The 20838-nt window shown below is 41.2% G+C and overlaps 1 protein-coding gene across 10 annotated transcripts in view; it reads right to left on the bottom strand.

Annotated features, from left to right (window-relative positions):
- The window catches only part of KCNMB2 (potassium calcium-activated channel subfamily M regulatory beta subunit 2), a 381704-nt gene that overhangs the window by 39115 nt on the left and 321751 nt on the right, over nucleotides 1-20838 (bottom strand). The window lies entirely within an intron of this gene.

Below are 20838 nucleotides of genomic sequence, written 5' to 3'. Positions count from 1 at the left end.
TTGTTTCCCTCTCTCTTTCTGTTGGAGCTAAGAAAATCTCACTGTGCTGCCTTCTAAAATGTGTGGGTTCTTTCTTCAAAGCAAGTCTGCTCATAATTAACTAAGTTTCCTATCCATCTCTAGTCATCTTCTCTCCCTGATGGCTCTTGATATGAACCTTTCTTTGGCCATTTGCTTTCGCATCCATGAGATATCCAACAACGATGATGGGTTGAAGCTGTATGAACTCATCTCTAATCAAACTGGCAGTTAAATTAAAATAGAGGTGAAAGTCCACCTGCCAGGTAGATTTCTGACTGATGTTTCTGCAGCTGTTTCTCTCTGCGTGTGTGCGTGCGTGTGTGATTGAGTGTGACATGGATCCCATAGCAACTTGATCTGTGACACCATGGCTACCAAAGAGATTTGTTGACATTAGGTAAATGCTTTTTCCCCCTTTTCAGTTATTCCCCAACTTAGCCTTCCTCAATTTACCATATTCTAGATGTGCTAGACCAGTGGTTCTCAACCTTTTTAATGCCGCGACCCCCAACCGGTCATAAGTCGAGGACTACCCCTCAACCAGTCATAAGTCGAGGACTACTCAACTGGTACAGCACCGTTTGCAGAATGGGACTTTTGGCGGGCTCAGCAGGGCAGAGACAGCCTGGACAATTCCTATTGGCTTTTGAAAGCCAATAGAATTAGACTCTATTCAGAGAGTCTATTCTATTGGCTTTCAAAAGCCAATAGAATAAAAGGGAGTAGCACAGCTAAGGAAAAGGGGGAAAAAATGGCGGACTGCGTTGTTTGGCGACCCCTGTGAAATGGTCGTTCGATCCCAAATGGGGTCCCGACCCACAGGTTGAGAACCACTGTGCTGGACTGTATTTATTTATTTATTTGAGTGGCACGGTAGCCTAGTGGTGAAGACGCTTGCCTCCCACTTGGAAAGTTGAGAGTTCAATCCTCGGTAGCTGCGTATGTTTCTTTCCTAGGGGACAAAGAAAAAATATCTGCTGTGAACTCTCTGGGGTGCCAGGAAGAGCATTCAGCCAGTCAATGCTTAGCTCCATCCAGTCACCCTGACTCTATCCCAAATTAAGGCATTACAGGGTCATAAAAAGGGAGGCCCTCTTTCACTCCATTCCTTACTGTTGACACTGTCTTCCTTTCCTTGCCTTCCTGCAAACTCTCACAAAAAAAGGCTATCCTTTAAAGTTCAGTGCAGTTTTTTTGGTACCCTTTCATCTGCTTAATTTTAAGCTAAAAATATCTGAGAGTGATAGGAGGGTCAGCTCTGCCATGCAGTTGGATGAAGCAATTTGTATTAAGCATTTGTCTGAGAGGGTGAGAGACGAATGCAAGAATTTATGCCTGAGACGCAAACCTTCTTAAATGAGTGGAGCGGAGAGGACAAGCCAGAGGAACAGATGCCTTCAGCTTCATTGCGTCTGGCCTTGGGCCGAATTTCAAAAGTCTGCTGCTATAGATAAGTTCAAAAAGAAACGCCTTTTCTCTTAGCAGAATACTGAGAATGGGTGTCAGCTGCCCCGTTACACTTGCTTGTGCTTTGCTACTATGCAGTGACAGTCTGAGATGAACTCTGAGGGGGGGGGATACTTGGAGGAAAACAAAAATAACTGCTGTATCTCCCTCAGATGCTGCCTCAAGGTCATTCGGCTGGGAGAAGAAGGCAGCATACACATCTACTCTTGAATTGACCTTTCTGAAAATGAACCTGATTGGTCCCTGGGGGTGGGGTCAGTGATGGGAGGCAGTTAAGGGAGGGAAAAGTTGAACTGAAGAGATTTTGGTGTGCAGTTCTCAGTTCTGACTATGCATGACCGCAATACACTTAATTTCTAATAAAAAAATATACCTTTCTCAACAAATGGAGCCAAGGATTGTTTCTAATTAAAGGTTTATTTTATTTTATTTATTTATTTATGAGACTTATATACCGCTTTAAGTGCAAGCACTGTCTAAGCGATGTACACCAGTAAGCAATGTATATATATATTTACATTGCCCCCAACAATCTGAGTCCTCATTTTACCTACCCCAGAAGGATGGAAGGCTGAGTCAACCTTGAGCCGGTGAGATTTGAACCGCTGACCTGCTGAACAGTCAGCTAAAGTGGCCTGCAGTACTGCACTCTAACTGCTGCGCCACCTCAGCTCTTTTTAAGGTTTAAGTTATGGCAGGCCTGCAATGGGTATGTAATAGGTACATATAAAGGATAAGGAGTATTTCTGCCACTATTCTTTCTGACCCAGCCCCAGTAGCTCACAACAGATGAACATCAGTATAAGTAAGCAGTATGTTATAGCTGCCCCAAACCCAATGCAGTTCTAGGTTGCATCAATAGAGGGATACTATCAAGATCACAGGAAGTGATAGTATCATTGAATACTGCACTAGTGAGGCCAGCCTTGGATATTGCATCCAGTTCTGGCCATCACAATATAAGATGTTGAGATCCTAGAAAGAGTGCAGAGAAAAACAATAAAGATGATAAGGGGTTTGGAGGCTAAATCAATGAATAGCTATGGGAACTCGGTATATTTAGCCTAATGAGAATTAGGCGTACGGGAGACTAGATAGCCATCTTCCAATACTTAAAGGGATATCACAAGGAAGAGGGAGTCAATTTATTCTCCAGAGCACTCAAGGGCAGAATAAGAAGCAGTGGGCAGAACTTTGTCAGAGGACATCCAACGTGGAACTAAGGAGGAATTTTCTGACAGCGAGAATGATTAATTAATGGAATAGTTTGCCTCCTGGAGCTGTGGGTGCTCCATCCGTGGAGGTTTTCAAGAAAAGATTGGACAACCATTTCTCCAGGATAGTATAAGGACTCCTGCCTTGGTCGGGTGGGGGTTGGACTAGAAGACCTCCAAGGTCCCTTCCAGCCCTATGATTCTACAAACTCAGAAACAGCTCAGGATAGCAGCTCCTCAACTCCTCAACTTTGGCCACATCCAAAGGATGTCTTTCAAGGAGCTGTCATTCAAGTGAGCCAATGGACAACAATACAATAACAGAGTTGGAAGAGGTCATCTAGTCCAACCCCCTGCTCAAGCAGGAGACCCTATACCATTTCTGACATGTCAGTCTCTTCTTGAAAGCTTCCAGTGATGAAGCACTCAGAACTTCTGAAGGCAAGCTGTTCCATTGGTTGATTGTTCTGTCAGGAAATTCCTCCTTAGATCTAGGTTGCTTCTCTCCTTGACTAGTTTCCATCCATTGCTTCTTTTTCTGCCTTCAGGTGCTTTGGAAAATAAGTTGACCCCTCTCCTTCTTTGTGGCAGCCCATCAGATATTGGAACACTGCCATATTCGGGTCTCTTTTATTTCTGGTTGAAAATCCTTGAAGCATCATCAGAACATATGAGTATATGGAGTGTATGGAACATTACTAAATATAGGATAGAGCTTGTCAGCTCTGTTTTGAGCACCAAGGATTGTATCAGACCTTTCAATGGCATCTAGCCCTCTCCCCCAAATAAATTGATGAAATATTGTGAGAGTTTAATATGCTCTTCATAAGCACATTGTCTGCAAAAATATTGAAATTCTGTGTGCTACTATGCAAAAACAGTATTAACGAGTTCTTTGATGATATCCATGACCAAGTCAGTATCTTGGTATCAGAACAGGTTTCCAAGTTCTGATGTATAAAGGACCAAAGATCTACATCCAGTAGTGGGATTCAGCTGGTTCGCACCACTTCGACAGAACCGGTAGCTAATTTTTCGTTGCCCAGGCCCAGAATGGGCTTCTGGAAATGGCATCCACACAGAGAACCTTTTGTTCACATATTTGAATCCCACCACTGTCTACATCTAATCAAAGACATTATGTAGGCATTAAATCAATATATGGTACAAATTTAGCTGTAAAATTCTTTGCCAGTTTGTGGATTTATATTTTCTGAAAAAATATTCTCAATATTTACATAAGAATGCATTTAAACCCTAGCATGCTGATCTTCTCTTCTGCTTCTTCAGAATCAAATTAAGGTTGGGTAACCTGACACATTTATTTGTATAAATAATATAATGTAGATAAGTTTTTTTTAAAGCTCTATATTCCTGGGTCCGAAGCTTCTATCTAAGTATCTCTCTGCATCAACAGGATCTTTTTAATTTAATTAAAAGAAAGCGATACCAGAGGCTGAAAGGGAAGGAACATTTAAAAAAATGCTTTCCTGCCTCTTCCAAATGGATATTATTTGAAGGAAACAAATGCACATACGTGGTGAATATGCCTATTGAATGTCTTTAGCCTCCAAATTGTGAAATTTGTAGCCTATTAGATCCCCCCCCCCCGCTTTGAGTGCTTGGAAACTAGAGTTAGGAACATTTACAGATTTGTTGATAGTGTAGGTTTTGTAATATCTAATTTGGTTTTTTTCTTTTCCAAATAAGCAGGCTGGAACAGAAACAATAGATAGCAAAATAGCACTCCTTTGAAATCTTGTTTCTGCATGCCCAGCAATTTAATTTAATGTAATGATTTATATGGCCATTCATTTCACAACAGTGACTTTTTATTTCGTTTAGGCACCATCCCATTGTAGATGGACTCTGGACAGAAAAAACAGAAAAAAATAACAAGATGGTAACTTTGGCTAACCACTCATCAAATGTATCCGACAAGGATCCCATTCATCTTAGCTCAAGTCTTCAGCGGTTTCCAGAATGCCATCCATGTGGGAACTTTGAGGATCTTAGATGGAACCTAAGCAAGAAGTCTTTGCCATGCTATTTATTTGTTTGTTTAATGCAGCGGTTCTCAACCTATGGGTCGCGACCCCATTTGGGGTCGAACGACCATTTTACGTGGGTCGCCAAACAATGCGATCCGCCATTCCCCCCTCAGGGGGCGTCGCTGCGCATGTGCGGTGCGTCCGTGTGACGGGGGTCGCCGTCACACAAACGTTGAGAAACGCTGGTTTAATGGATGAATTTATATGGCTGCCCATCTCAACCAAGCTGGGTGGCTAACAAAACATGTGTTTTGTTAATATAATATAAAGGCCATGTTGACAACGCAGAATTAAAATGTTTCCTTGCAAAACACAATACAGAATAGTGGACCCATACAGAAATCCAGTCCCCTGGCCCCAGTGGCTGAAAAAAAAGCTAGTTCATCAGGGTTTTTTAGAAGACCATCAAGATGGGACTTTCTGAATCTTGGGATGAAGAGCACATGTGGTGACAGAGAGGACATGCCTCCCAGGTCTAAATGGGTGCCTCACAGAAGGCCATGGAGCATGCCTCGCTACAGATTCTTCTGGGGCAGGTGGAAACCATTGGAGAAGGGCATTCCCACAAGTAACCTGCATCTTGTATTGCACCTGAAAGCTTATTGGAAGACATGGGACCAAAATGCTATGTGGATATACCTTGGTACCTCCAATACTGCACATATTGTGGCATTATGAGCCGTGGCGGCGGCGCAGTGGTTAGAATGCAGTATTGCAGGCTAATTGTGCTCTGACTGCCAGCAGTCTGGCAGTTCGATTCTCACTGGCTCAAGGCTGAGTCAGCCTTCCATCCTTCCGAGGTTGGTAAAATGAGAATCCAGATTGTTGGGGGCAATATGCTGACATTGTAAACCACTTAGAGACGCCTGTAAAGCACTATGAAGCAGTATATAAGTCTGAGTGCTATTGCTATTGCTATTCAATATTGTCTCTGTGCTATAAGCTGGCCTGAAACCTACCTGAATCCATTATCCTCACATTTTTAGCTCTGAAAATGGACCTAGTCTAGTAACCAGTTTCTCTGCAGCTTCTATCAAAACAACTAAGGTATGGATAATAGCTCCTTTAGGACTCGCTCCTTTAAAACACTTACAGAACATATTAGAAAAACCTCTTAAGTTCTATGCCATTATGAAAGAATCCTTTGAAGATGGTGCAAGGGAGAGAATTATACGGTGTAATGCTTTACAGAAATTATTTCTTTAAATAACAGGCTTTTATTTAATCTGGCTTTTCCAAGGAGAAAAGCATGTTCAGGTGGGGTGGAAACTCCTTTTGAGTGTTTCTCTAAATTGAAAGGGCTGGGAGAACTTTGTTTGCATTACTTTAAGAAAGATTCAGAGAAACTAGATGGGATCAGAGACAAGTAATGCTGATCAACATGGGACTAAAAAATATGTCCTATGAAGAAAAAAGGGTCAAAATTTAGCCTTGAGAGGTCGGGACCAGAAGGAGATAAATTAGCACTCTACAAGCACCTGAAAAGATATCACACAGAAGAACTGTTCTTTAGTAATCCAGGGTAAAGGATACTAAATGATGGATTTAAGTTAAAAGAAGGCTGGACTTCAGCCTGATGTTAGAGGAAATAAAACTTCAAATAGTGAGAACAATTAAATAGTAGAACCAGTTCATATGAAGATAGTGGATTCTCCCTAACAACAGTACCATTCCTCAACTTATGACTATAACAGCCTGGAATTATATAAATCATGACAGACATTAAGTAGGTCACCACATGACTGCATCCAATTTTATGACCTTTTTTGTAGTGGTCATAAAGTGAATATGCTGGTCATTAAGCAATGCCATTGTGATGACTTCCCCAAATGCTAGTTCAGAGGAGGATGTGTCAGACCTGGCCATGTCAGGAGGAGAGGCAGCAAAGGCAATGAGCCAGGAATGGTGGGCTGAGCACAGGGGAGTGACTGGACAAGCAGCCAGCTAAGTTAGAGACAGAAAAGGCACAGCTGCAGCTGGAAAGCCCAGAGGCTTTGGGTGCAGAAGGCACATAGCTGCAGCTGGTCAGTGGAGATGAAGAAGAACTGTCTCCTTCTCCCGATCCGAGAGCATGTAGGGCTTAGAGGAGACAGGCACAACAAAGGTCAGCCAGGCTACTTGTGAGGAGGCAGCCTTGCCCCTCTCAATGGGCTGCACCAGGAAGCAATTATTTAGCTCAGCAATGGGAATGAAATGATGCAGGGAACAATATGTCGTTTCCTTACTGTGTGGTTTTCAATCATCATGAGTTTTTGCATTGAGCTTCGGATTGTACATCTTTAACTCTGGACTTTGCCTTGGGGACCCTCCTTTGTCTATTGGACTTGCCCTGTCTTTGCACTGTGGACTAGTGCCAGCTTTGTTTGAGTAGCCCATTGAACTCATTGGGAGTGGACTGGTGCTGGAAAAGGGAATTGCTAGAGAATACTAACTCAGGCTTGGAAGCCGTAATAAAGACTCCTAACACCATGGTGTATGTGTGTCAGCAGAACAGCACATCCATTGTCCACAATGAGCATTGTTTGCCAGACACCAGAAAGAAATGCCAGTTTCTGGCAAAAAAGGACATAATAAATCACGGTTCCGTGATTGCAGGATGTTGCAAAAGGTAGTGAATGCAAGCTGGTTACCGAGTGCCCAAAATGTGATGGGTAGATGGTTGTTGGAACTTCAAATCTAGATTGTACATTGCCCCGGGGCAATGTACAGTTGTAACTTCAATTATGAGTTGAGGACTATCTGTAGATGTGTTCGAGCAGAGGCAGGACAGCCATGCATATGCTTGCTTTGGATTCTTCCATTAAGCAGTGAGTTGGACACAATAAACTTGGTGGCCCTTTTCAACTCTATAACTCTGTGTACATATGTGGCATGTGTACGTTGTCAATCAGTGGAATACTATGATGCAAGGAGGGTCCCTTAGCTGAGAAGACTTCACAACTGCTTATACTACTAGTGCCTTTGAGCTTCCCATCTGTGCTATCATTAACCTTGCCTGCTTCATTAGCAGTACAGAGGCATGGCAACCCTTTCCCACTTAACCTGCAATTACACACCTAATCTTGCGTAAAATTGTAACGCTAATGACACCACTGCAGGCCTGACTAAACTTTGGATACTTGAGACTTTGTCGTCAGGGTTTCTTTGAAATTAAGGGTCACATTCTATGGAGAAACTCAATCGGAACACTATCATACGTTCTGAGTGTGGCCACTGGAAGCTTTCATACTTTCAGGGACTCTCCAGGTATGGTGAACTAAACTGTGGATCTGTAATCTTTGAACAGTACTATTGTGAAGTCCCATCTAGCTGGGTGAGATCAAGGAAAGAAAAACTAGACAGATTTCACCAAGGCATATTTTATGCTAATCTGGATGCAAATGTAGCCTCCTGGGAGGAATTTGTTTGTAGCAAGTCCATTAAGGTGAAGGCTTTGAAATGCTTCTTCCCAGGTCTCTTGGGACCTGGGCTGGGATGCTTTTTATGAGATCAGCCCACCAACAGAGGTGCTTATTATTTCTTGATTGTTTACATATTTCCATTCCTTTTCCAGCCTCAACTTAATCTCTTACAATTAGGGGATGGGTAAAAGGATAAAAGGTAAAGTTTTATATTGTCTGTCCAGTCCAGTTATGTCCCACTTTAGGGGGCAGTGGTCATCTCTATTTCTTAGCCAAGGGAGCCAGCATTGTCCGAAGACACTCCCGTGATCATGTGGCCAACATGACTATATGCCGAGGCGCACACGGCACACTGATGCCTTACCACTGAAGTGGTACCTATTTATCTACTCGTATTTGCATGCTTTTGAATGGCCAGGTGAGCAGGAGCTGGAGCAAGTAATGGGAGCTCACCCTGTCATGCAGGGCTCAGGTCTTGAACACAGGCTGTCAGTTTTCAAGCTAACAAGCTCAGAACCATAAGCCATCATGATCACTGGTTAAAGATGCTGAGCTTGTTACCTTTACCAAGAGGCTAAGCTACCACAAAACTACGATAGAAACTGTCACATATACTGCATTGTGTAATTTCCCCCCATCAGTTATTATTATTTTTTGCTTCAGAGGACTATAGGAAGGCACTTGCTGTTAAAAGCTGGTAGCCAGAATCTTCAGTCCTCTTTTTGGTGCTTTTTTTTTTTTTAAATGTGTATTGAGCTTTTGCAAAGTTTAATACACTTTCAACTGTTATTTCTTCAGGGGAAAAAAAAGCACATCAGTAAAATTTGATTTTGGTGAGCCCTAGAGAAGAACTCAAAGCAGCTATTTTGCCAGCAGTTCATGTCTCTATTCTTAAGACTTCAGTTCCCAGGGGAACACTGAGAAATAAACAAAAGAAATGAAGAAAATAAAGAAAAGTGAAGGGTTTAAGTCCATCAGGTGAATTTTTTTTTCTCCAATTCCATTTCAGAGTTGATGTTTTGAATGCTTTTTCTTTCTGGGCCAGAAAGAAACAAATCAAAGAGACAATGGGTTCCTTCCACAGGGAGAAGACCTCCACTGTGGCCTTTTGCTGGCTGTGTTGATTTTCTGTTTAGAGGTAGTTTTAAACATTGGGCAGTGTTTATCAACAGTTTCTTTCACCTGCTGCCTTTTCAAGGGATATCTCTGCAGGGTGGGAGGGTGGAGGGGGGGGGAGGAGGAGGTGTTCCTTTTGGCTCAGCTCCCTGCTGTCAGCAGAATGGAAGAAGAGCACCAGAGGGAAGGACAAGAAACAATGGTAGGAAACTGATCGAAGAAAGAAGCAACCTGGAATTAAGGAGAAACTTCTTCACAGTAAGGACAATCGACCAGTGGAAAGCTTGCCTCCAAAAATCATGGGCGCTCCATACAGGAGATTTTAAAAAAGAGACTAGACCAGTGATGGCGAACCTTTTAGAGACCAAGTGCCCAAAAACCGCCCTGCCCCCTGGCCTGCCCACCTGCTCCTGCTCCACCCCTGCTCTGCCCCGCCCCATAGCAGGGCCACCCACCGTATCCATGGCCTGCCACAGATAGCCCCGGCAACCCTGTAGTACCATGGCAGCTACGCCCTCCACCCGCACCCAGCATCATCATCTGCGCACGTCGGGGCACAAAAGCAGAATCTTGTCCCTGCTGCCTGGCTGCCATGTTCTTGGCTGCACTGCTCCGTGCAGGCCGCACCTGGGGGTGACTCTCCAGGGGGGCTGCTGGTCAGGAGGGGGCCGTGGGGGGAATCGGGGCTGGGACAATGGCACGCATGCCCACAGAGAGGGCTCTGAGTGCCACCTCTGGCATGTGTGCCATAGGTTCGCCACACTGGACTAGACAATCACCTATCTGAGATGGTATAGGTTCTCCTGCTTGAGCAGAGGGCTGGACTAGAAGACCCCAAGCTCCTCTTCTCTTCTCTTCTCTTCTCTTCTCTTCTCTTCTCTTCTCTTCTCTTCTCTTCTCTTCTCTTCTCTTCTCTTCTCTTCTCTTCTCTTCTCTTCCTACTAGATGCGACCAAACACCCATCTAGTTAAACATCCTGCTTCCCACAGTGAGAAAATGTTTATTTTGGTATATAGGTAGTCCTTAACTTACAATAGTTTATTTAGTGACCATTTCAAGTTACAAAGGCACTGAAAAAAGTGACATGACCATATTTTTTTACACTTGTAGCTGTTGCATTATACCCATGGTCATGTGATCAAAATTCGGACAATTCATATTTATGACGGTTTCCGTGTCCTGGACACATGTGATCCCCTTTTGCAACCTTCTGACAAGCAAAGTCAATGGGGAAGCCAGATGCACTTAACAACTGTGTTACTAACCAAACAACTGCAGTGATTCACTTCACAACTGTGTCAAGGAAGATCATAAAATGGGGCAAAATTCATTTAACAAATGTCTCACTGAGCAACCAAAAGTTTGGGCTCAATTGTGATTGTAAATCTGTATACGGGAAAGGCCAAACCTCAGCAGTAATTAGCTGGGTTGCCTGATATATTATCTTTAGGTAACAAAACTGTCCAAAGCACAATTCAGCATATGCCATATTTTGCCCAAGATATTAGGTTCACTGTTTCATGGAGGTTTACAGTGGACCCCTTCTTATGATCCAGATATTCTGTGTCAGGTTTATTGTTGGTTATGCAAGGAATCTGACAATCCTTTCTGAGTTTGCACAACAGAAAAAAGTTTGAGCCTTAAGAGAGATGATGCACAGGGGGTTAAAATTGTGCTGTGCCACCTTGAGTTATCTAAGCAGCTAATGGCACCGCATTATCTTGACTTCCTAACTCCTTTCCTTCAGTGATTACATCCACCGGACCCACCTTATTGTTTGTCTTGGGTGAGTATCAAAGTCAGAAAACTCTGCTGCTAAAATACAGACAGCAAGAGCCAGTTTGGTCCAGTAGTTAAAGCACCCAGGCTGGAACCAGGAGACTGTGAGTTCTAGTCCTGCCTTAGACACAGAGTCAGTTGGTTAACTCTGGGCCAGTCATTCTCTTTGAATATGTTTCGCTTCTCATCCAAGAAGCTTCTTCAGCACATAACATAACAACATAACATAACATAACATAACATAACATAACATAACATAACATAACATAACATAACATAACATAACAATAAAGTTTCTCCTTGAGACTATTCACAAGTGGTTCTGGTTGCTTGTGCCTGACAACGCTGAAGTATATTGTATGATTCTGGATACCACATTTCCATAGGTTGGAGATGATTCAAAGAAAGGCAATAAAAGGTCTTGAGGACATGCCCTATAAGGTTAGGCAATGTTCAGCCTGGAGAAAAAAGCCTGAGGGTAGACAGGTTAGCTGTGTTCAGATACATGGAGGAATAGTACAGAGAAGATAGTCAAGAACTATTTTCCATTGCTACGAACAATAAGACCAGAAATAATGGGTAGAGTTTGCAGCTATTTAGCTTCTGTTTAAATACAAGAAAAAAATTCCTAAATTCTACACAATGATGCAATAGTCTATTTTTGGAGCTGTCTGCCTTTCTGGAGATTTTTAAGATATTTGTTAGTCACGTATCATTGATGCCTTAATTGTTTTTTTCTGCACAAAGCAGAGGTTGGACCCAATGAGACAAGTATTCCCTTCTGATTCTACAATCCTATAATTGTGGGATTTGTTTGGTGGGAGGAGTTATAGGACACTCAAAGGCCATCTGTGGTCCATCACCCACAGACATGCTTGATTGGCTCCCTGCTTGTCATGACAATGCACAGTTGGCTAATTTACATAAAAGAGGGCTCTTTTATACCATTTCGTATACCAGAGGCATGGTGGTGCAGAATTAGCAGGTTAATTAGAATTAATTAATTAGAATGCAGTATTGCAGGTTAATTCTGCTGGCTGCCAGTAGTTCGATCCTGACCAACTCAAGGTTGCTTCAGCCTTCCATCCTTTTGATGTTGGTAAAAAGAGGACCCAGATTGTTGTGGGGCAATATGATGACTCTGTAAACCCCTTGGAGAGGGCTGTAAAGCACCATGAAGTGGTATATAAGTCTAAGTGCTATTTCTGGTTGGCTAAATGCTGTACTCTCTTTGAATTCACACTGCTCTTTTGTGCATTAAAACTTCTATAAAAATTCAGATATAATACACATTAATTTAAATATAATTCTACATTATAATTGGTGAAATGCAGTGATTTTTCTCCGTAAAATAGTAAACAACCCTAAACTAAGCATCCAAACCTGCAAATAAGCCACTTTTCTATAAATCTGTTGGAACTATATTTCTGAAGCTTTTTTCTTTTCCACACTTTCAAAAAAAATGCAATCTAAACGGCCTGGCAGCTAAAACTACTAGGCTGCATTTTCCCCTCCTTCTCAGGGTAAGAAAGGAAGTTATAAATAAATTACGTAGGCAAAATCTTTATGGGCTGAGACACGATAAGGACAATTTTGTCAAATTCAATTTTGTTCATTTTTCTGATTCTCCAACCTTAAATTAAGTTCATTTTATTTCAGTTTGCAAAGAATAACATCTGCCTGAAAATCTACACGGTACACGTGTGTGAAAAATCCTTAAAGTATGTGCATATTTCTGGCAATTTTAGCAATTCTCCCAGATGCTTCCTGAATATAAAGAGTTTATAGATGAAATACACATTTTTGTATGATTTTGTTTTTTGAACTGCAGTATCACCAGATATAGAAAAACACAGATGTATAGTTGTTTTGAATACTGTGTGGGATAGGGAAATGGGATATAAAATTAAATAGTAAATAGTACACATGGGCCTTGACTTATGACCGATCACTTAGCAACCATTCAAAGTTACAACAGATCCCCCTAAAAGCAACTTATGACCCAATTTTGAACTTACAATGGCTGCATTCCACCGCTGTGGTCACATGATCACATTTGGGGCCCTTGGTAATTGGCTCACCTTTCTAGCTGGTTTCAGTGTTGTATGGACACATGACTGCAATTTTTTCTACTTATTTTTCAACGTTTAATTCCAGTTTCTGACAAAAAAAGGCCTATTGGGTAAAATGTATTTGCCTAACAACCACTACATTGATGTGATCACTGCAGTGTTTGCTTAATGACCTTGGGATTTAACGACCATCATAAAAAATGTAAAATCAGGTCCGGTCATACAGTGATCTGCTTAATGACCATAACATCTTACAACTATAATTCTGGGCTCAATTACACTCATAAGTCGAGGACTACCTGCAATAGCTTTCCATTACCCTTTCTATATATGGTTGTTGAACTTCACTAATATGAGGCCCTTTATATCTTATTTTTATTTTAGTTGATATTTCTGGTCCTTTTTATTTGTTGATGTTGTTTCTGATTGTCTTGTGATATTGAGGCAGCTAATTACTAAAATGTCTAAAAAAGCAAGTTCCTGGCTCCAAAAAGAGTAACACTCTTCTGCCTAACTTTAATCTTTTATTTCTACCCACAGAAGTCCAATTAGACTATGAATGCTTGCAGCATTCATTAAATGAACAATGCTTTCCTTGGACATAGAAGAAGACAATTCAGTCAAAATGGGTCATTTCATCCCAGAATGGTTCAAGTTAGAACCCTTGAGGCAGTGGTGGGATTCAAATATGTGAACAACCGGTTCTCTGTGTGGATGCTGCTTCCAGAAGTCCATTCTGGGCCTGGGCAACAAAAAATTAGTTACCGGTTCTGCTGAAGTGGTGCGAACCGGCTGAATCCCACCACTGCATTGAGGAGAAGGTCAAAGAACTCAAGGCAGACCCAGAAGAAGATGGAGAGACAACATAAAAGACATACTACAACATCAATTAACAATGGTTGAGGGTGCAAGAAAAGCAAGAACTGCCTCTTATGCTTACATAAAGGAGGTGGGGGTTTCATTACATAGTCAAGATTGCCATTTTGATTTTTTGAATCCTCCTATGGATCACCCAAGCAATTACCCTTGATTTGTGATTGCACAGAGGTAAATTCATACTGAATGATTAATTGGAAGACTGCGAATTCTCATCCTGCCTTGGGCATGAAAGCCAGCTGGGTGACTTTGGCCAATCATCAGGTGACTATGAGTTCTAGTCCCACCTTAGGCATGAAAGCCAATGTTTCTCTCTCAGTCCAGGACTGTTGTTGTGGGGAAAACAGGAGGAGGAAGGAGTATTGTGTTGTTTATCACCTTGAATTATTTATAAAAATAATAAAGCTGGGATATACATGGATAAATGAAATTAAAAAAAATATATGTGTGAGAACAGAACAATGTGTGTCTGGATTGTTCCAGTAGAGCATTTCTTGTGAAAACACGCACTCCTTCTATTTGTTATTGTTTGGCCTAGATGACCTCTGTGGGAGGTCTACTCTTTTGGCATGGAGCACTCAAGTGGAATCATTATTCCTCTGAGTAGGCCTCAAATAACAGAGATGTCATTGACCTGTCACCTCATAGCAAGTTGATGGTTTGGAAAACAAACTCTTCATGTTTGTCAATTAGAAGTGAGCTTGCACTGACACAGGGTATGACAAGTTGAGTGCTGCATTTGCCACATCAAGTCTTCCCAGGAGGCTTTGGAAGACAAGCACCCAATGTAAAAATGGACTAGTTTTTATGTACCAAAATGACCTTCTTCAACATGAAAGTCAAACATCACCATTATAGTCCAACACCGATGTCTCAGAATACTAATCATTTTTACAGTTTTCAATATGCGCCTGCCTGTCACATTTGACTCCTAGTTTCCCTACCTGAATAGCAAGTACAAATTCCACTATATTTTTATGGATCCCCCAAATTCATGAGGGACAATGAAGTGGAATTGCACTCATTAGCTATTTCTCCCCAGAATTACTTTGCATGTAGCATTCCCATCCCTACCTGTGTTTGGGGTCATGGAGGAGAAGTGATGGGAGAATCTGCGAGTGGATGGAAAAGGGGGATCAGTCCAGAATCTCTACATAGTCACAAGAAAACTAAGTCCAATACCCTTTGAGAGCCATTGAATCTTATCTAACTCTTAGCAGGTGCCCACCTTAAGTTGAGTTCCTGTGCATAGACTTTTAGCAATAAATCAGTTCAATGGAACCTTCCTGTGTGGACCTGGTCTCTCGCCTCTGACAAGGCATTAGTAAGAAGAAGGGATGAACATGTGTGTGTGTGCAAGTACATGGATGTTGGGATCATGGCAGAAGCCCAAGTGGAATTACATTTTTGATCAATACTACGCCGAGCTGAAGATAGAAAATAATAGTCCAATTAGCTTTTGAAATTCTTTCTCAGTCATTGTCTTCACCCTTCCTTTCTTCCAGAAATGAAAAGAAATTAGAATGCCACAATTACCACGTCCTCACCTTTCAAAATATAGAGAAATATAGGCGTCCACCTGAAATACATAGCTGCTCTTCCGCAAACAATCACTGTTGCTTTCTTAGCTTGGAAATCATGTTTCATTTAAGATGAGAGGCACATCTGAGAGACAGCCAGTCTTTGTGAACATTTCCTCATGGCCACAGAGGAATGTAGCTCTGGCTTGGATAAGGAAATGGGAAATGAGACATGGTTGCTCAGCTTTGCCAAAGTAGAAAGCGTGAGGAAAAAAAACAACTCAGAACTGATCCACCTTGATATTATTGTCCTTAAAAATAGACAGTGAAGGATTAGGACAGGCTTTCAAGAGTCTCGTAATACACCAGGGATCTTCAAACTTGGCCCTTTTATGACTTGTGGACTTCAACTCCTAGAATTCCTCAGCCAGGCATGCCTGGCTGAGGAATTCTGGGAGTTGAAGTCCACAAGTCATAAAAGGGCCAAGTTTGAAGACCCCTGCAATGCATCTTACAACTGGGACTCCCAACTGTGGCAACTTCAGGTGCTTGCACTTTAAATCCCTGAATTCTTATCAATAGCCATGCTGGCTGTGGAATCCTGGGATTTGAAGTTCACAATCCTGAAAGTTGCTGAGGTTAGGAAATACTACCCTAGAATAAAGTAGCATTCCTAGAATCCCTGCAGTGTCTATCTCAGTGTTTCTTAACCTTGAAAACTTTAAGGAGATGATTAGGGGACTGAAGGCTAAAACATATGAGGAACGGTTGCTGGAATTGGGTATGTCTAGTTCGGTGTTTCTCAACCTTGACAATTTTAAGGCATGTGGAATTCTGGGAGTTGAAGTCCACATGCCTTAAAATTGTCAAGGTTGAGAAACACTAGTCTAGTTTAATGAAGAGAAGGATGAGGGGTGACATGATAGCAGTGTTCCAATATCTCAGGGGCTGCCACAAAGAAGAGGGAGTCAAGCTATTCTCCAAAGCACCTGAGGGCAGGACAAGAAGCAACGAAAGATGGAAACTAATCAAGGAGAGAAGCAACCTAGAACTAAGGAGAAACTTCCTGACAGTTAGGACAATTAACCAATGGAACAACCTGCCTCCAGAAGTGGTGAATGCTCCAACACTGGACGTTTTTAAGTAGAGACTGGACAGCCGAAATGGTGTAAGGTTTCCTGCCTGAGCAGAGGGTTGGACTCAATGACCTCCAAGGTCCCTTCCAACTTTATTATTATTATTATTATTCAACTCCCAGAATTCCCCAATTCCCCAATTTTGGGCCAGTTCTGTTTTAATCCTTGGCATATTTTCAGTCAATGAGGCCAAAAGTATGGTGTGTGACATAAACATTGTTTTCTGTGGGACTTTAGTACTGTGGGATCCTGGCTGTGGAATTCTGGGAGTTGAAGTCCATACACCTTAAACCCAAAGGTGCTTTATCTACAGGCAATTGGACTTTCTTATTTTTCTTTGAAGATGTTTTGCTTCTCATCCAAGAAGCTAATTTAGTTCTGAGCTGAAGAAGCTTCTTGGATGAGAAGCAAATCATCTTCAAAGAAAAACAAGGAAGTCCAGTTGCTTCTTGAAAAAACACCTTTGGGACAACCTTGACCTGGATGATTGAGAATCTCCATAGACAAGTTCTCAAGGTGAAGAAACACTGGGCTATATCTTGACCTGGCCTAACCTCACCAACTAACAATGGTAGCCTAAGCTGCTTGTCTCCCATAACACTCCTAACTTATTTTCTAAAGCCAACTTCAGAAACCCCAGTCTAGATTGCAGGGATGGCAATGGGATCAAACTAACATTCAGTCCAGATTGGGACCAATGCAGGAGCTGATTATTGTTCCCGTTTTTTGTCCTTCCATCTGTGCCCAATAGCAATCACAACAGAATCCAAAAAAGCCCCCAAACCCCTAATAAAGAAGTGCATTATTGCTTGTAGGTATGCAAATAAAATTATGTTATGTCTACAAAGTGATCTGGTTGCTTTAGGGGAGCCAGGGTTTGGCCACAACAGAAGAGACCAGCCTTACTCCAGCGAATCTAAAAATTAGAAAGAATTTGGCTGCAGCTTTGAAACTGACCATTTAGTTTATTTTAAGGCATAGGTTTTATGCTTTAAAATAAAAATTGGTTAGTCGTACAAGGTGCAACTAGGCCTTTTCTATCATTAGAACTTTTGCCTGCACATTTGATCAGTCACATTTGGGGTGGCCTCTACACTGAGGTTAAAGCCCTCCATGATAGAAAGACCACTTCAAATTATTGGTTATGATGCTGGCTCATTTCAACATAGGGGTCTGGGTGCAATACTAAATTGAGGTTAATTAAAAAGGGGCATGCTTTCAATCTCTTTTTGGAAGGAAGGCAGTAAACTTCCCACGGTATATTAATGATGGTGATAATTATGCTGGAGGTAATTATGATATTACATTTATATCCTGCCTTTCCTATTAGAGTTTAGAGGAAGTTACATAATGAGTCTCTGCTATTTTTATCCTCACTGCAACAAACATGAATTAGATAGGGCCAAGAGGTTGTGACTGCATTCACACAACTGCTGGGCTTTATTTAATCTTCATTGTTGCTGCTTGGGTAATTTACTGTATTGCATAAATCCAGCCCAATGGATTTGATTAACTTCTGGGTCAATCAGCCCAGAAAATGAATCAATGTAGTAACCACATTACGCAGCTTGCACGAATGCAGCCAATGACTAATCCAAAGTTATGGTAGGACAAGAAGTGAGGGTGGAGTCAAAAGAGAAATCAGCCTATAGTCTCTATGTAGTCACAAGTGTTCTACCTCCAGCCCCTCTTGAATTCTGTTAACCCTTATCTAGCACCAAAATAGTGCTAACCGTTAGTTGACTAGATTCCTGTTGCCTAGCCATGTAATGAATCAGTTTAATTGGAGCTTAACATGTGACCCTTGTTTTTCACACCTGATAGTTATTCAATCGACTCCAAGGTCAAATAGGCAAACGAGGTCCAGGCAGAAGAAGAACATCATGGCTTCAAAATCTAAGGGACTGGTTTGGACAAAACTCAGCAGCACTTTTTTGGGCGGCTGCTGATGAAAACAGGATCACCAACATGATCGCCAACGTCTGATAACGGATATGGCACAAGAAGAAGAAGAATGGTCAAATAGGTGTGTCATAATTTCATTTTCTTTTAGATTAACTCTGTAGACCAAGACCGATGTTAGAAACTAGTGGAAAGTAATCGAAAACAGATCTATTCAAAAGGAGAAGCCTATATATTATTACATACTGACACAAGTGAAATCAGGAAAACAGGGCTGAGTGCTTGGCTAATTCAATTGTATATCCTCAGTTTGTTTTCCACAATAGGAGCTGATGTCATACAGTCCATCACTGCTAGCACTTTATTGCTTATTCATTTAGACATCTCTGCCAGATGTTTCATTTTAATGCAAAGTGCTTTGTGGTACCAGAGGTATAGGGAAATTGGAAGCAAAAATCAACACTCTTACATTTGATCTCCTGAGGCTTTGGTCTTCTCATCCTACCTATCCATCTGTTTTTTCCCAAGCAGATAATCTTGTGATCATTTACACCCTATGATTAGAAGTGTTTCATATTGATATATTCTAGCTATTGGAAAATCTTGCTTTTGGAAGCATTTAAGTAAGGTTTTTCTATCTAATCTTTTATTTTATTTTTATGCTGCTGCAACTTTCTAAATTCACAGTGAGGTCTTCATTTTGGTTCTAAAACATTTCCATCTGGGAGTTTATATTTCACATCTTTCTTTGGCTACTTGATGGAAAACATCATTTGCTACTGAGGTTTGGATTCATAAGCCCACTTTATTCAACTTTAAATGAGTAATTGTCAACAATGCTTCCTTCTCATAGATTGGAATGGTGAGTTTGTTGCTGTTTTTATCTGGCATACCTTAAATCTAATCCCTCTAACATGTCAATCCAAAATAACTTAAAAACATGAATGAATCCCTTCCATAAATTTAGGGTTTGAATTGTCCATGTGTCCCTCTTCTAATATTTTCAGTATAAAGCCAAAGGTTCCTTTACTGGTCATTTTCCAATGTCATGTATGTCAACATCAGCACAGGATTCCCAACCCCGGTCCATGGCATGCCAGAAACCAGTCCGTATAAACAAGCAAAGCCCCATTTGCAGGATGCAGGCAACATGCAAAATTATGCCCCTTCTGGTCTGTGGAAAAACCTCTTTCCATGGAACTGGGTCCTGGTGCCCAGAAGATTGGGGGGCACTTTTGGTGTCCTCTCTTCTAGGATTCTGAAAAACTCATAAAGTCTGGCTTTGGGGTCAGGATCAGGGTATATATGTTTGGCTGTGTGTGCCCTGTTGTGTTTTGTTTTAACGGGTTGCTATGATTTGTTTTGTGTGCGTTTTTAATTATTTTAATTTAGTATTGTGTTTTGGGAGCTGCATACAGTAGAATCCCTTGGAATAGGCAGCAATAATAAATTTAACAGATGAAATCAGTAAATTAATACATTATTGGCCTTCAGTGCTCATGTACACAATACTTAAGACAAACACGCCTCTTTAAACATAGTGAACTCGGACTCCAGGGAAACCATCACAACCATACCCAATGTGTGGTCCTTAATGGATCTATGAGAACACGGAGAGAGGTAACTATTAGTGTGCTTCAAAGATTCTAGGTTGAAATTGGTGCTCTCCAACATTTTATAAACAATGGAGAAATAGAAATTTCAGAAGACACAAAGCTCAGAGAGATTGCTAATATCCAAGAAGACAGGTGCAGGATTCAAAAGAATCTTAACAGATTTAAATGTTGGGCCTTTTAAACAAAAGGCAGTTCAACAGCAAGAGTAGGAAAAATTCTAGATTTTATGAGGAACTATGCCAGCGATTTAACTTTGTTGCCAGGTTTTTAATGTTTTGAATATGCATATGTATTATGTTATTTTATTATTGATATTGTTTTAAGTGCTGATTGGGAGTCAGTTGATTTTTATAGCTCAATGAACTACCAATGTGGAAATACTCACATCATGATAGCTACTGACACTATTCATGCAGTCTAAATATCTTAATATTTTATGGATCTTCTGCACCCAGTTTTCCTAGCTACAGATGCTAAATGATTTAAAATGACTCAGAATTTATGGCCCACTAACCACTGTATTTACTCCCTAATGCTATGAAAGCAGCTTTAAAATTACCCTCAACCAACTTTATTTTTCCTGAAGTACAAGGAGTAAAAAATAAGTGCCCTGTCAGAAAAATCCCCTTAAGCCCATTTCCAGACCGAAGACAAAGGAAGGAAAGTT

This window comes from Crotalus tigris, unplaced genomic scaffold (assembly GCF_016545835.1).
Source record: "Crotalus tigris isolate CLP2741 ecotype Arizona unplaced genomic scaffold, ASM1654583v1 scf7180000018690.2240587, whole genome shotgun sequence".
NCBI classification, from domain to species: domain Eukaryota; kingdom Metazoa; phylum Chordata; class Lepidosauria; order Squamata; family Viperidae; genus Crotalus; species Crotalus tigris.
Note: the sequence above shows the minus strand (reverse complement) of the source record. Positions and strands in the feature narration are given on the sequence as shown.